This window comes from Cupressus sempervirens, chromosome 9, assembly GCF_028749045.1.
Source record: "Cupressus sempervirens isolate cs-2001-9-10 chromosome 9, ASM2874904v1, whole genome shotgun sequence".
Taxonomy (NCBI): domain Eukaryota; kingdom Viridiplantae; phylum Streptophyta; class Pinopsida; order Cupressales; family Cupressaceae; genus Cupressus; species Cupressus sempervirens.
Window position 1 is genome coordinate 798740471 of NC_143126.1, and position 18243 is coordinate 798758713.

Below are 18243 nucleotides of genomic sequence, written 5' to 3' on the forward strand. Positions count from 1 at the left end.
CCGCTCTGATACCACTTGATGGGGACACAACCCAACAACCAAAATAGACAAAATAGAAAGGGGAAATTATATTAACTGAGAAAATAAGCTGGTACAAATAGTGCAGAGAAAATAAACTCAAAACATGCCCTGCGGGCTTACAATAGCAAAAATCTGGAGAATATTTCTCCTTTTAGCACCTCCTCTCAAGCTCCAATCCGAACTGCCTTTGACAATGCTAGAAATCTCCTTAAATAGACCCCGGAGGGTTAAGGACTAGGAGTACATTCTAGAAAGTGCTAGTAGGAATCCACCGACAAAATAGAAGGTTCCGGAAGCTGCGTTAGAAGTCGGTGCAATTCTAGAAGAATCCAGAAACAGTAGCCAAACTTTCGGGAGGCATAACTTTTGAACCGTAACTTCGATTGACGAACCATTTACATTTTCGAAAAGCTCTCGAAGTGCTCTATAGCCCTATGGACCAGCTTCGCTCGTCCCCCATTTTTTGACCCTTTTTGAGGTCATTTAATGCCCCAAACCTGACTTTGAAGCATTCTTAGGGGGTCTCCAAAACCCAAAAAACTGTAATAACTTTCAAACCGTGGGGCCTTTTGACCTGATTCTTTTTCTGGAATGCTCTAAATCTCGATTACATTCATTTGGCCAAGTCACACCTTCTAGGTCACCAAAATGATGGCCAAATTGCATGCTCCTATTTTTTCGAGATTTTCAAATGCACTGATAGTTGAACTATGAGAGTTGGAACCTTTATTTGAGCCAAATAGGTATCCAAAAATGTAAAGACATAAAATAGAAACTAAGTCTAAGTACATTTTTTTGGGTGACACAGGATTGCCCTTATACCTCTGGATGCTCTTGCATCACATCTACTCAACAAAAGCTTTCAATTGAGGCACCTCCCAAGAAGCAAAATATGTGCATTTTTCATCTATGAGCTGATCATGATGGTGATTCTTGCCCAAAAATGAATAGATATAAGAAAATCACTATTACTAATGATCTAACCATCAAGTATCCTAAAAGTGAAGAGGATTATGCTCCCCATGGTGACTTTGGAACATTCTTTTTGGAGTAAGAATCAAATTCAAAGGTTGGAGGATACTTCTTTGCCACCTTAGATGGAATTTAGATGACTTTGGATACAAGAAGTTAGAGAGAGAAGAACCTAGTGAAATCCATTCCTTCCTAGATCATAGCTACTAGCCCTTCACCAATTGTAGCTAGAGCATCCACTTCCTCCTCCTGGAGGAAAGAAAAGTCAAATTTTGATCCAAATGGTAAGCCTCAATCTTCATTTGACATTATACAATATTGTAAGGATGCTCATATCTAGGTGTCTCCCCTTGATTATCTCAAGACTCATCCTATTGAATAAAAAAAGCTAGTAGAATATTTTAAAAGTGATGCCAATGCTGAAATCTAGTCCAATGTCAACTCTACCATTAGCAATGACCAACCTCAATTGGATATGGCCCACTATTTGATGAAGAGTATGTTTTTTCAATGCTCTTCAAAGAGGAAGAGGCATCAGTTTTGGCTACCTCCCCTAGTTAGAAATTGGACCCATTCTATGTGGCCTTATATGTAAATGATCATAAGCATAATAACTACATTATTGATTATGGAGCTTTTGATAATGGCATTCCCTCTTTAGTTGTTTGTGCCCTTAGCTTGACCATTATCAAAATTTTTGGACATTTCTATTCCATGTATACAAAGCAAGTCCCTCTAATAGGTCAAGTGAAAGATCCACAAATAGCATTGGTTGCTCATCCTTCAAAGAGAATGAAGCTAACCATCTTGGTAGCACATATTCTGGCCAACTATGGGATGCTTTTGAGTACAAGATTTTGTAGAGACATGGGAGGAAAAATGAAGATGGATTTGTCCCATGCTATTATTCCTGGGGAATAAGAAAATCAAGCTGGAACCTGAGGAAAAGGCCAAATTCACAATTTTAAAATCTAATGATCCTAAGGCATATATCCTATATCAAGAATGGAGTTCAAGAATTACATTATATTCCTTGACTCTAATTATTTAGAAGAACAACTAGATCCTCCTATTGATCTAAGTATTTTGACACTAGAGTTTGATGGTAGTTGCACTATTGTTGAGTCTGGAGTTGGTGTAGTGCTTGCATCCTCAAGTGGAGATGCAACTATTAGAAATAGGGAATACTGAGAGGGGGTGAATTAGTATTCTACAAACTTTTTTTAACAATTGGATATTATTTATTACTTTAAACATTGCATAAGAAAGTAAACAAGTAATGTTGAATAGTAAGAGTAACCATGCACAAAAAAAATCATAACACCATATTTTATTAACCAGGGAAACCTTGGCCAAGGGAAATCCTAGTGGGAATGATGCCAACAATGATATACTAATATATATTCCTTGTTAGAGGATGGACCCTATTAGGATTCTACGAACACATTCAGTACATAAGATTCCTTGTTAGGAGACTTTGAATCCTTGCTAGGAGATTCCAACCCTGTTTGGAATTGTGGTACAATGTATGTAAGAAGAGCTCATTGCCCAAACATGCACTTTAAATTATAAGAGGAGCTCACTACCCAAATAAGTAATTTATCCTTTAAGTTCCTTGAATATAGAAGTATAAATGTTGTACCTTCTTTCAACCAATCTCTGACCTTAACTCAATCTTGGATCACAAAATTAGGTTATCAAAGAATCACTTCTGCATATGATACAAAACTTAGCGTTCATAACTTTCACACATGAATTCACAAATAATTTTGCAAGATGTCTTTACATAAATACCATGCCTTTTCACAAATTGTTTCCAGGTTAGCTAAGACCAAAATATACTTTCCCAACTTAAAGTAAACATCTAGGATGTCATCCCTAATTGGTCAAGTAATTATTTTGTAAACAAAATAATTCCTTTACCTTTCATTCCATTGTGCTGTAAATATTAAATTTATTTTTTTCATACTATCTATACTAATGTATGAGGTTATAAATATCATCATCAACATGTATACTATTTCCATATATCTTCTCTCTCAAAATTAACATCATATAAAAAAATTATACTACAAATATTGTTCTTTGTTCCTGTCTAATAAATACATAATTTTATTCCTTAGAACTTGAATAACAAGAGTCAGAGTTAGTATTTCTTATTATTCCCACAAGAAATACTAATCACATGTTCATCTCACTTCATTCTTCCTCCATGTAACCTTGCTAGTCATAATATGATGTCGGCAATGGGTTGCATACAAAATAATACACTGTTGTAAACCATTTTCATATTTAGACAATTTTTTGAGTACAAAAAGCTAAGTATCTCTATTTTTTATGTTTTCTACAAGCATATACATCACGTTTTTCCATTAATGACAACATTTACATATCTACATATAGAAAATTGTCAACAATCTTCCCCTTTGGAATTTATGGCAACAAAGTAGGAAAATTGGCTAAGTATCAATATTTTTTCCAAAACTTACAACATTACTATACTTACCATCTATTACAAATGCTTCATCTTCATTTATTATAAATACTCCCCTTTAGATATAACTACAAAATTCATAACTTACTAACAATTTTCTTAAACAACTTCTCCCCCTTTGACATCAATGGAAAAGTTCAGCATATCCAAAAATTGTCAAAAAGTTTTGTCTAACTGCAATCAAAAACTGTCAAAACTTGCCAAAATCACTACCTCATTGCCTCAAGCTAATATCATCTTCATATAATCATAAAAATTTTCCTTTAAATAGTCCATACCTTTCTCCCATGTCTCCTTGACTACCTTGGTAGTAGTGAGAATTGCCTACAAGGCATATGATGCAATCTCAACTGCATTAAGGTTGGAATATATGAAATTGGAATAAGTGTCCTTTGTTTTAACACATTCCTCCAATTGTCTCTTAATGGCTAATAGTTTTAGAGCTATGGATTCTTTGAAATATGATAATTTTCTTCAAATTTTCTCTTTTTCAAGTTGCAGTTTCTTGATGTCAATGTGAACACCAACAAATTTTCCTTCAAAATCATCAACTTTGCTAGAGGGTTATTGTAACTGACTTAACACTAGAGCTTCTAGCTCACTCAGCTTTCCTTCTGTCTTATTATCCAAATCTTTAGTCAACCTATGAGATAAATTAAATTTTATGTACATTACCTTGACATCTTGTTGACATCTTTGGAGTTCCTTGATATAAGTATCAAAATTCAACAAATCATTCTTTATGTTCTAACAAATAGTGCTAAAAAGATTAACACCATGAGAAATTTGAGCCTTAGACTCTAAAACACTTAAGAAATCTATAAATTCATCATCAAAATATTTTACTACTACTTTGGCTCTCTATTTGGGGTCTTCTTCTATATGTTTGGCTACCAGAGTGTTATGCAATCTGTCAGTCACCTCTATTAATGTCCTTTCTAGACTCTTGAATTTCTTGTTCTTTTAAATCAACTTGGTCAAAGATGAGATCAAGTCAAATTGATCATCATCATCACCTATAAGGTTGGCAAGAGATAGTGAAGTGGATGAGCTAGATGCTTTAGTCTCATCTTCCTTTTGTTTCTTCTCTATTGTCTCCCTTGTTTTTCTCTCTTTTTCTTCCTTCTCTTTTTCCTTCCTTTCCTTTTATTTCTTTTCTTCATCCTGCCTCATTTCCTCCTCAAGAAACTTCAACTTGGCTTCTTCAACATTTTTATTTTCCTCTTCTAACTAATTTTTCTCCTCTTCAATCAATTTTAATTGATCTTGAATATTTTCGAACTCAGGCTAATCACAACTTACAAAAGGATTATGTACAATATTAATAGTAATATTTGTTTGATCAATTTGCATTGTATTACCACTTACTAAAACTTCCAAAGTTTTCTCTACCATAGTAGGTGTTTCCTTTAGCTCAAACATCATCTTGTTGATGAATTCAACTATTTCACTTCCTATGACATTCTTCTCACATCCCATAAATAGAAATGGCCTCATCTTACTTCATAAGTAAGGTACTATATTGTTCATCAATTTCTTGATTTCTTATTTGTCATTAGTTTTGCACATAGTTCATATCATGGATTTTCAAAGTTCCACATCTTCCTCATGAACTGGTGCCTTCTTTTCTATAAGTTTGTCATAGACTTTGAGATTCATAATGTCTTTAATGTCTTTAAGTTTCAAATTGTTAAGAATCATATATCTGTTGGATACAATTGTTCAATTGTGTGTTGTCTTTGATGTCACACAAATGTCATATCAGTCATTAGATAGAGTCCACCGAGCTTAGATGGTCAGTAAGGCAAATAATAGTGTCTACTGAGCTCAAAAGGTCAGTAAGGCAAAGGACATAGTCTACTAAGCTTAGAAGGTTAGTAAAGAAAATTTGCAGTATCTACCAAGTAAACAGTGCTTACCAAGCTCACTCGGTCATCAAAGGAAATGTGGTAGAAGCAGTTCTTACCGAGCTCTCATGAAGGAGTTTAGTTCTTACCTAGTAAACTTGGCAGCCAAAGGATTTTACAAAAATTGCAATGTTAACCACGTTAAGAAGGTTAACTCAGGAAATTTCTAGAAGCAGTATTTACCGAGAAGGGTCAGCTAGTAAAGGATTTCATTGTTTTATGAAATAATATTTATTTGTTTAGAGTAATATTTGTAGCTGACTGATGTATGGTTTATTGGTAAATGTAACATGTAATTGGGCCAACTTGACAATCTAAATGGTATAATTAAGAGGTCAAGTTGCAAATTCTAAGTGTGAAAGTGGAATTAATGTGATATGAGGACTGATTATTGTGGAAGAGAATTTGAAGGGTGATCATAGATCATTGAGGAGCAACAAAGTCATATTTGATCAAGGATGATCTAATGATGTTGAACAGAGACCTGTAGTTAGCAAATTTAGTTGCATCTTGTTCATGTCAATTCATTGTTGCTTTCTAACAATTGTAGTAGTGATTTCAAATCTCTTAACAGAGTTGGTTTAATAGCCATTTTGTAAATCCTCTAACAAGGTGATAGTTTAGTTGAATTTTTCTAAAGACCTCTAGCAAGGCCACTCCTAATAGGGTGATCAAAATCCTCTAACATCTTCAGGACCAAAAATTGAAGTGTTTCAGTTTGTCTTGAAAGCAATGCCATCGCATAGAGCACATAATTTTGAATCTGGCACAATTTGAACATGCAAAAAATAGTCCATTTGTGCAAGATATTGCCAGTCAAAGCTTGGTCAAAGGTTTGTCAACTCAGCTATCAGGGGTGAGAAAAAAGGTGGAAAAATTCATCATCACCAAATTGGTCAAAGTTGGCATCATCAAAAAGGTCTCATCATTACGATTCCAATGGTGTTCATTTTGTCAAAAAAGGAGTTCGTATGCAAAAGTTATGAGTGGTCAAAGTTTGCCTAGGAAAAGGGTTGACTAGTGATGTGGCAAGTACAGTTAGCATTCTTAGCCAGTCAAAAATTGACACATGGAATTACATGGAAAAATGGTGGTGCCACGTGTATGGAAAGGAAGCCCATGTGGCACCTTGGATTATATGGGAGGTGTACAAGTGGCAATCCACGTGGAAAAGGAGTGAACAATTTTGTGCCACGTGGCACCTATGTGGCAGGCAAAACAATTTATTTCATCAAAATATTTGTTTGGATTTGAACCTATGACCTCTGAGCTCCAAACCCTCGGTGGTAGCCATTGGGCCACACGTCAACTTCAATATGTATTTGGCACCCATGCTATTTAAGCTATACATGCTAGAAAATGAAGCCTAAAGAGCTTCCGGTGAGGTTTGAACCCCTGACCGATGACCTACCCAAAATAACATGAACTGTTGCTAAGATATTATGGGCATAGATTATACTTAAGCTTTATCAAGTTCCCGAACACCTATTAAAAATAGGTTTATTTGTTAATTTGTTAACAATTCACCCCCAAATTAGTGATAAGGTTAATCCCCTAAAATGGCCAAAGGGGGATTTCGGATAGGGGCTAATTAATAAGTCCTATATTTAAAACAATTTGTTTAAGCCTAATTTTGGCTTATTTTTATGTATAAAAGGGGACTAGGAGGGTCTTCCTAAGGGGGGCCATCAGTGGATCATCCAATATTTTGGATCCAATTCTTCCCAACTCTTCTCGTCACAATTCTTCTTGTAAGCCAAGCATTCCTTGGAGGAATTTTGTAACTTGGCAAAGAATCTACATTTTGTGAAAGCTTTTGCAAAGCTTCTTCTTGTTCTTCTGGAAGGACATCTTGCTAACACGGGAGCTATTGTCATAGGTGAAGTTTCTTTCTGGAGGCCTCTTGTAAGGTGAAAGCTGACTTCTTTTTGTAACTTGTGGTGTTTCCAAGTCTTGAAGGCAATAGATTGATTCATTTTTTTGGAAAATTTGAAGATGTAGCTAATTCTCGATGAACTCCATTGTTATCCTAGTTCTATTCTTTGTGATTTTCTTGAAGTTATTCCTTTGAGCTTTGTAGATTAGAGATTTGAATTTACATGTTGGATTCATATCGATAATTAAAAGATCCTGGTGTTAGATTGACTAATGTAGTCTTTGTAAATCTAACTCGTGAACTATTTCGAGCAAGTGCTCGACTTATTTACGAATCAAATTTGGTATTAGAGCCCAGTTTGGAAAATTGTATACAAGGTGATTGTAGGTGTATTGCTCACGATGACACCAGAAAGAGAGGAAGTAACTCCATCTATGATGGAAAGTATTCATTCCATCATAGAGAAAATGGAATTTCTCATTCAAGATAGTCGAGAAGAAGATGATAGAATCCAAGAATTGGAAGAAGCCAATCTTCAACTTCAGCTAGAGAATGCAAATCTCTGAAGGCTTCTAGAAGAAGCTAATCAAGAAAAGCAGAGCTTGCATGAGATGTTTCAAAGAGAGAACATTAAAAGGAGTACTCTTTGTTCGGAGAGTGTGGGCATGTATGCACCAAGCCCACGAGTAGAAGGAAGTTCCTCATACTCTCCGCTCACCCCACCTGGAAGTTCCTCATACTCTCCAGTCACTCCACCAGGAAGTATGACTACATTGTTAGCTGTGAAGTCTTCACCAAAGTAAGGATTCCCTTGTGCTCATGGAAGATGGGCTAATTATGGATCGAAGGAGAATGTGAGCCACTATGCTTTTTGTGAAAAACTAGGGTAACTGAGATAGTTTGAAGCCCCTACCAACCATAGTGGTTGGAGAGAGGCATCTTCTACATCAGAACAAAAGTAGGAACCTGAACATCACTCCATTGGAAGCTTTGAGAAGCATACAAAGGGGATCAGTGGGAAATTAATGTCCAAGATGGGATACAGTGGCAAAGGCTTAGGCATCCAAGAACAAGGCATGACCCATCCTATTGAGGCAAAGCAGAGGCCTCGAAAGCTAGGATTGGGATTTGGAGAAATTGACAATAACTTTGAAGCCTTGTCAAAGATAAATTCTCTAGATCATGTTGAGGCTGAGTCTTTTATGAAGAAGATGCATGAAAAGATCCAAAACTTTTGCATCCATTGCCAGATAAGTGGCCATTGGATAGAGAAGTGTTGGAAGTTGCACCCAGAACTTCGACACTTCCCTAAGTTTGTTACAGAATCCAGTCAACCCAGAGTAGGAAAGGAAGGGATCAAGGTGGCACCTGATACCACCAAGCAAGAGACTAGGGCACAGTTAGCACCAATAGTCTCCACCACTCCTGAAGCAATCCTAGTGGAAGAGCAATAGAGGAGTGAGAAACCTAAGAAGGAAGGTCTCATTGAACAACTTCATAAGAGTTGGGAACATCGCTCGTCAAACTAGTATATCAACTTGTGTGTGTTTATTATGTGTTTTTAGTATAATAAATGTTGATAAGCTAGTGTGGTTTTGTGAGAATAAAACTCATTAAATTTTTTTGTAATAGTTTATTTATGAAGTTTTATTTCTTCCTAATTGAGAACTTGTATGGCTATTAGAAGCCTTGTCTCTTGTAATCAGTGGAAAGAGATACTTGAAAACTTCTTACTGCAGGATATAAATTTGTTTCTTGCAGTTTCTTTTAGTGCGAAGCTTCAATTGAAGAACACTTTTTAGATAGAGTTGTTGAGAACGGTCAATAGTGACCTTATATGTTCTCAGCTTGAAGACTCAGTTGAAGCCATTTTGAAGATACGTATGAACTCAGTTGAAGTTCATGAAGGATTTTATCAATGACCTTGTTGTTACAAATGAACGTGACCCAAGCTTTATGGAAGAGCCTTGAATTAGCTATTTCAACGTACAAAGGTGAAGGAATATTTTAGGCTGAGGTGTAGATACCATGCTCGAGTAGTTGGCGGAGAAATAGAAGCATGTCTAAAGATGGGGAGAGATGCATAATGTGAACTCCCTGTGAGAAGCACTGGGGGATAGGTTTATCATACTCAGCTTTTCCTTCTTGCTTTGGGTATTTTAAGTTCCATTTTTGAACTGCATCATGAGGAGTTGTGAATTCTTGCATTGCCAAAGTGTAAGGCCACACCAGGTAGATGCGACAGTGTGTTCATGAGATTTAGATTGTGGCAAGTGGCAAAATTCTGAATGTGAGATGTTTTGAAGGAGTTATAAACTTTTGTAGGACCAAAAGTTCTTCAGTGGGGAGGTTTGATCCAGGAGGATCTTCAGGACCAAAAATTGAAGTATTCCAATTTGTCTCGAAAGCAGTGCCATCACGTAGAGCACATAATTCTAAATCTGGCACAATTTGAACAGGCAAAAAATGAGTCTATTTGTGCAAGATATTGCCAGTCAAAGCTTGGTCAAAGGTTGGTCAACTCAGCTATCAAGGATGAGAAAAAAGGTGGAAAAAATTATCATCACTAAATTGGTCAAAGTTGGCATCATTGAAAAGGTCTCATCGTTATGATTCCAATGGCATTTGTTTTGTCAAAAAAGGAGTTCGTATGCAAAAGTTATGAGTGGTCAAAGTTCACCCAAGAAAAGGGTTGACTAGTGATGTGGCAAGTACAGTCAGCATGCTCAGCCAGTCAAAAATTGACATGTGGCATTACATGGAAAAAATGTGGTGCCATGTGAATGGCAAGGAAGCCCACATGACACCTTGGATTATACGGGAGGTGTACAAGTGGCAATCCACATAGCGGAGGAGTGAACAGTTTTGTGCCACGTGGCACCTATGTGGCGACAGGACAATTTATTTCATCAAAATATTTGTTCGGAGTTGAACCTACAACCTCCAAGCTCCAAACCCATGGTGGTAGCCATTGGGCCACTCATCACCTTCAATATGTATTTGGCGCCCATGCTATTTAAGCTATACATGCTAGAAAATGAAGCCTAAAGAGCCGCTGGCGAGATTTGAAGCCCCGACCAACAGCCTGCCCAAAATAATGTGGGCCAATTCACTTTCTTAGCAGTTTAAGATATTATGGGCACAGATTATACTTAAGCTTTATCAAGTTCCCGAACACCTATTAAAAATAGGTTTATTTGTTAATTTGTTAACAATTCACCCCCAAATCAGTGATAAGGTTAATCCCCTAAAATGGCCAAAGGGGGATTTCGGATAGGGGCTAATTAATAAGACCTATATTTAAAACAATTTGTTTAAGCCTAATTTTGGCTTATTTTTATGTATAAAAGGGGACTAGGAGGATCTTCCTAAGGGGGGTCATCAGTGGATCATCCAATATTTTGAATCTAATTCTTCCCAACTCTTCTCGTAGGAATTCTTCTTGTAAGCCAAGCATTCCTTGGAGAAATTTTGTAACTTGGCGAAGAATCTACATTTTGTGAAAGCTTTTGCAAAGCTTCTTCTTGTTCTTCTAGAAGGACATCTAGCCAACACAGGAGCTATCATCATAGGCGAAGTTTCTTTTTGGAGGCCTCTTGTAAGGTGAAAGCTAACTTCTTTTTGTAACTTGTGGTGTTTCCAAGTCTTGAAGGCAATAGATCGATTCATTTTTTTGGTGAATTTGAAGACGTAGCCAATTCTTGATGAACTCCGTTATCATCCTAGTTCTATTCTTTGTGATTTTCTTATAGTTATTCCTTTGAGCTTTATAGATTAGAGATTTGAATTTACATGTTGGATTCAGATCGATAATTAAAAGATTCTAGTGTTAGATTGACTAATGTAGTCTTTGTAAATCTAACTCGTAAACTATTCTGAGCAAGTGCTCGACTCATTTAGGGACCACTAACAGTGTATATTATAAAATTTAACAAGGTTGGCTCCTAACAGGGCTCACTTCAGAAGAGTGAAAAATTGGTAACTAGTTACTTGGTGGTTTTTCCCATATTGGGTTTCAATGTTAAATCTAGTGTCTCTTGTGTTCATTTTTTTTTCAGTTACATGCATGAATGCTTGAAGATAAGTAATAGTTTAATTTACCAAGTTACAACATTTTTTTATGGAGTATCAATAGTAACTAGATCTTTAAGACATCTAAGGGATCTATGATTAAAATTTTTTGTTAGTAACTGATTCACCCCCCCCTATCAATTACTCTATCTTTAATCCCAACAATTGGTATTAGATCTTTTGGTGCTTACAGGAAAATATTTCAAGGATCTAAGATAAAGATCAAGATGTCTTACAAAAGGGAAATTCCAAGACTTAACAGGGACAATTTATCAGCATGGCAAGGATTGATGAGGCTTCATCTGGCTTCTATTGGTGATACAGGGCTAAAGTACCTCGATGAAAAATATGAAGAACCTTCTGGTACATTATTTGTCAATGATATTGTTGAAAAGAAAACTCACAATAACATGATCATAGATATAGCATCTACTCTAGGTTATGAATAATTTGATGACATCAAGGATTGCAAAACTCCCTTTGAAATGTGGAACAAGCTGAAAGAGATCTATGGAGGAGATGATAATGTGAGAAGAGCCAAAGTAGAAAGTTTGAGAGGACAATTTGATCAAATGAGGATGAGAGGAGATAAAAATATTGCAAATTATGTTGAAAGAGTTAAAGCATGTGTTAGTGCTATCAAAGCATCTAGAGGAGATATCATGGAGGAGACAATTATAAGTAAAGTTCTGAGAAGTCTATTTCCTATCTATGCAATCAGAGTCTTTGCAATTCAAGAAAGAATATGTGAAGCAAATCATAAGATAAATTTAGAGGCCATAGTTGGAAAATTGATTATATTTGAGCTAGACAACTATGATAATTATGTTCTAGCTGCAAAGAACATTGAATCAGCATTTGAAGCCAAGCTTCACTCAAATAAAAAGGGAAAAAGATGAAGGATCCACAATCAGACAGTGATGAGGAATCAAAACAAAGTTCAGATAGTGATATTGAGGTGGTTGAAGCTCTACTAGCAAGAAATTATTCAAGAGGCAAAGAGAAATACAAAGGTAAGGTTCCTCTAATATGTTTTTCTAGTGAAGAAATTGGACATATTCCTACTAGGTGCCCAAATAAGCAGAACAAGGATGAGAAGAAAGGTCACAAGTACAATGGCAATAAAGACTTCAAATCATTCAAGGATAAAGGTAAGAAAACATGTTTCATGGCTAAAGACTAATGATTTTGATGATGAAGAAGAAGATGAAATTGTCTACATTGCTATGAAAGATGAGTCTAATAATGATGAAGAAATGGCAGTCATTTCTCATATGAGAAAAAATGATACATGGATCATAGATAGTGGTTGTTCTCATCACATGACTGGTGATAAAACTAAGTTTTAACACTTTGAAGACTATGGTGGTGGCAGTGTAAGATTTGGTAACAATGAACCTTGTTGCATAAAAGGAAAAGAAAGAATCTCATTGACCAAGGAACTTGTATGTGATAGTGCATATTGGGTAGAAGGACTGAAGCATAATCTATTGAGTGTGGCACAACTACTCAATAATGTATTCAAAGTGGAATTTATGCATGGAAAAGCAAGATTGCTGGATGATAAAGGAAAGCTGATTGGATCAAGTAATCAAACAAAAGGTAACTTGTTTTATCTTGAACTTGGTGAATGTTCATGTTTTATTGCTCAAATTGAAGAAAGTTGGTTATGGCATAGGAGGATATGTCATGTAAACTTTGAAAACTTGATAAAAATAAGTAAGTTCAAAAAAGTAAGAGGCATTCCTAACATAAAGAAACCTGAGGTTAGTCTATGCAAGGATTGTCAAATTGGTAAAATGGGAAAGACTAGTTTTAAAAGAAAGAACTATCAAACTGAAGAAGTTCTAGAAATTGTGCCTACTGATTTGTGTGGACCTATCAGCATGAAAGCTATACTGGTGAGAAATTCTTCATTCTTTTTGTTGATGATTATTCAAGAATGATGACTGTCATGTACCTAAGAGAGAAATTAGAAGCATTTGAAAAGTTCAAGTGGTATTTGGCTAGAATAGAAAAAGAAACAGGCAAAAGACTGAAATGCTTAAGGTCTGACAGAGGTAGAGAATTCATTTCACATGAGTTCAATAACTTTTGCATTGAAAGAGGAATCAAAAGACAAGTTTTAGCACCTGGAACTCCTAAAAAAAATAGAATAGAAGAAAGAAAGAACAGATCTATCATGGATTATGCAAGAACTTTAATGATTGAAAAAACCATTGCTATCAAATACTGGAAGGAAGCTATCAACACTACAGTTCATACCTTGAACCGAGTACAACTAAAAAATGATTCATTCAAAACACCCTATGAGTTGTGGTATGGCTACAAACCCAATGTAAGTTATCTAAAAGTATTTGGAAGCAAATGTTACATTTTGAAAGAATCTATAAAAGGTAAATTTGATGTAAAAGGTGATGAAGGAATATTTTTGGGATACTCTTGCAAAAGTAAAGCATATAGATGTTTGAACTTATCTACTCACAAAGTCATAGAAAGTGCACATGTGAAAGTTGATGAGTTTGCAGAAAGAACTAAAGAAGAAAGCAAAAGAGAACATGAAGACTATAGGAGATTTGTTTACATTGAAACTGATACAATACCAAATACATCTGTCAATCAAGAATATTCAACTCTCGAGTCTTCATTAACTGAGTGACAAGAAGTTCAAACCATGTTAGTACCTACCAAGTTGCAAGAACTTGAGTTGCAAACAGAAGCTACTAAATTAGCATCTACCGAGCTTGAGCAATTAGAATTAGAACCAAAAGTTGAGACACAAAAGGATAACAATACAAGTCATTCAAAAGGAAAGGAGCCCATGTTAGCCAAGTATGTTAGAAAGCATCATGCACCAGATCAGATCATTAGAGATAAATCAGAAGGAACAATGACAAGAAGTAAGTTGAAAGGCACTTGTTTACTTGCTAATTTTGAACCTAGAAATGTCAAAGATGCTCTAGACAATGAAAGTTGGATTGAAGCTATGAATGAAGAGATAGAAAATATAGAGAAAAAAAAAACATGGACTCTTGTACCTAGACCCAAAGACAAGAATATGATTGGAACTAAGTGGGTATTCAGAAACAAGTTAAATGAAGATGGTAAGGTATGAAGGAAAAATGCTAGACTGGTATGCAAAGGATACTCACAAGAAGAAGGTGTAGACTATGAAGAAAATTTTGCTCCTGTTGCAAGATTGGAAGGTGTTAGAGCCTCACTTGCATATGCTGCATTCAAAGGATTCAAAGTTTATTAGATGGATGTCAAGTCAAAATTTCTCAATGGTATATTGGATGAAGAGGTTTACATTGAACAACCTGAAGTTTTTGTTGATCCAAACAAGAAGGACATGGTCTACAAATTGCATAAAGCATTGTATGGTCTGAAACAAGCCCCTAGAGCATGGTATGAAAGACTGCATAACTATCTTATTCAGATTGGTTTTCAAAGAACTAATGATAATAGTATTTTGTACATAAAGGAAGGACCAAATAATAAGATTGTTTTGGCAGAAATATTTGTAGATGATACTTTATCCATAGGAAATGATGAGCTTTGCAAAGAATTTTTAGAACTAATGAACAAGGAATTTGAAATGTCAATGTTTGGTGAAATCAAATTCTTTTTTGGTCTTCAAATTCAATAGAGTAAGAATGGCATCTACATCACTCAATCTAAATACATCAAGGAGATACTAATTTTTTTTGGTATGGAAGACTGCAAACCAGTTGGGACTCCTATGTGTACTGGATTGAAACTTACCAAGGATGATGAATCAAAGGAAGTGGATAAGAAATTGTATAGATCTATGATTGGAAAGTTGCAATATGTAGTGTGTTGGCGCTCAAAATTGCATGGTCAATTTTGAGCACTATTGAAAAAATCAAGCCTGTAATTGCTTTGTGAAGCCTATGTACCTCGCTGTTGAGTTAATGCATAAATGGTGTTTAATGTTTCTAACACTTTCCATTCAGCCTATCTACCTATTCCATGAGGTTAAATCATCATTCTGAGCTATTTGGCGGAGTCCTTTTTCAAGCATTTGTCAAATTTGCAATTCTGCCCTAGTGTCAAACAACGACAAGAGGCTATGTTTGCCAATGAATATCTTGCACCCAAAAATGTATCATGACTTTCCATTTTGAGATTATCTAGTGTCCATACCCGAGAACCTATGTTTCAAATTTTGAGTTGTTTCAAGTTCGTTTGATTAGGTTTTGAGTTCCTCAAAGTTGGTTAGTTACTGTTTTCATGCTTTTGCAATTAATTCCAAATTCTGGGAAGCCTTGTTTGACGTGCAATAAATTTTGACCAGTTGACCCAAATGAGAAAATTCCTTTTGCATTGAATTATAAACATCAGATACTTGTTATGTTCCAAGTTTTAGCTTATGACGAATCTGTTTGGTCAGTTTTCAAGCATGATTCCAAACACAATTTATAAGTTTTAACTGGTGTCAGTAATTGCAGATTGATTATAACCCCTGTTCAGGATGTGATATCTCCTGATCTATGAGAGGTATGATAAAATGGTTGGTTTCCCTATGTTCTATATTGAAAGTACTTTAAGTGTGCCAATTTGCAAGTTATGACGAATCCATTTGCACACTTTTCCAGGTCAATTCCATTTGCAAAAAAATGCTTTCTGTCAGCATCTCCAGTTTGCAAATTTCTAAGTAGCCCACTTTGACTGAATGTCGTTTGCGCCCTGTTATTCGTAATGAGCCTAAATCATAGATCTGTAATGTCCTCATGACAAAGAATGAGTGTCCAAGTTTTTGTTTTCCCATGTGCTAATTTGCCCAGCATTCAAGGTCAATTCCAAACCCAGTTCATTGCTTTCTAACGTGTTTCTCTGCAGGTAATTTTAAGGAGGCAACTTCAGAGGTCGATATGTTTTGACCCCGATGTTGTCATGCAACGAGATCTTGCAGACCTGCTGAACATGTCAGAGAAATGATATATCTAGAGTTTCGGGTCTCTGTCAGATGTATGAATAAGTTTTTAAAGGCAGGTAACAGGCCTCTTGACAGTGATTTCATAGTGGGGTGGAAATAATTGCATTAAGTTTTTAGTGATGATTCTATGATCAATTTGGATATGAAGTTAATGATCCTTCACTGGATGATATTCGACATGTCTTGAACCCAAGGTTCTCAAGGGACTAGGTTGAGCAACTTGATACTATTAAGCAATGGTCTAGGGCACTTGATGGATCTGATTATTTACCTGGCATGGTAGGTCTCAACAACATCAAGGAAACTGATTTTGTCAATGTAACCATTCAATCACTAATGCAGATTACTCCTCTAAGAAACTTTTTTCTTATTCCTGAAAATTATCAGAACTGCAAGTCCCCTCTTGTTCATCGATTTGGAGAATTGAAAAGGAAAATATGGCATGCTCTTAATTTCAAGGGACAGGTGAGTCCCCGTGAATTTCTTCAGGCAGTTATGGTAGCCAGCAAGAAGCGATTTCGCATTGGTGTGCAGTCAGATCCTGTGGAGTTCATGTCTTGGCTTTTAAATACCCTTCACTCGGACCTTGGAGGGACAAAGAAATCTAAGAGTAGCATTATTTACAAGTGTTTTCAAGGTGAGTTAGAGGTAGTGAAAGAGATTCAAAACAAGAAAGGGAATGAGAAGAAAGAAGGCATGGAGCAACAACATAAAGCAACTGGTATTCAGGATAAAGCAGGTCCAGAAAATGTGGTCATAGAAGTCTGTAGAATGCCTTTCCTTATGCTTGGACTTGATTTGCCTCCTCCTCCTCTATTTAAAGATGCAATGGAGAAGAATATCATTCCTCGAGTTCCTCTTTTCAACATACTAAAGAAATTTGATAGTGAATCGGTTACTGAAGTAGTCCGTCCCCAAATTGATAGGATGAGTTTTTTGATTCACCTGAGGAGTGAAGCGTCCATGCATTTCAGAAGGGAGCCGCCTTGCAAATAGCATCCCACACATGAAACTTGAAAAGAAATCTGCAGTCAATCAAGTGAGAAACTTCTAAAAAAAGGAGGAAACAAGATACAAAGAGGGGCTTCAACGATGGAGAAAGGTTCAACATGAAGAAAATCCGCAGGCAGTAAGAAAGAACAAGACCACTATGCTGCGCGGTGTGAAGCAAAAGGAAACGCCCAGCAAACAAAAACCAGAGGAGCTCATAGATTGAAGGCAGTCATAGGAAAAACGCAGGTCAAAGCAAGAATAGAGCCGTAGCTCTCTGGAAAAAGTTCCCACGCCACATAAAGGAGCAGTTTTAAAATAAAAGAACTTCATGCCATAAGCCAGCCAAGAAGGAACCTCACGCTGTGAACAGAGCACTAGCAAGCAAGAGAACACCAAACACCTTGGAAAGAATAGAGAAGCCACAGGGCAAGATTTTTATCCCATATTGATTATGTGGGAGGGTTTTAAAGTTTTTAAATACAAGTCTTTGCAAATATGTGGTGTCCAAAGACTAAGGGATTTTGTAAAGGCAGCAATCCATGGTGTGGGCCCTGTACCCGTAGATGACATCAGCAAGATGTGGGGTCAAAGAAAATTTTAAACGAATCAACAACTGTGCTGATGTGGTGTCATTGAACCAGATGCCGCCACGTGTCAAAAATTGACGAACGATGCTTCCCCGCAAAAAGAGTTGCGCGGAGGTTAAAAAATGCAGGGAAGCGCATTCTCGACATGTGGCACTGGGTCCTGATGATGCTGACATGGCATTTGTGAACAGTGGTTGGCCAATCAGAGGCTGCCACATGGTAGAAAGGTTGGTCAAACTCTGTTGACTCTAATTGGAAGGCAAGGGCAAATTGAAGAATAAAAAATAATAATATTTTATTATTATTTTTATAATGGATGCACATCAGATTTTTAAAATTTGCAAAAGGGGACATTTTATTCT

General features: G+C 36.2%; 1 pseudogene; it reads left to right on the top strand.

Annotated features, from left to right (window-relative positions):
- The first annotated feature begins 16444 nt into the window (after positions 1-16444).
- On the top strand, positions 16445-17297 carry LOC149541125 (uncharacterized; annotated as a pseudogene).
- The last annotated feature ends 946 nt before the right edge of the window (positions 17298-18243 follow it).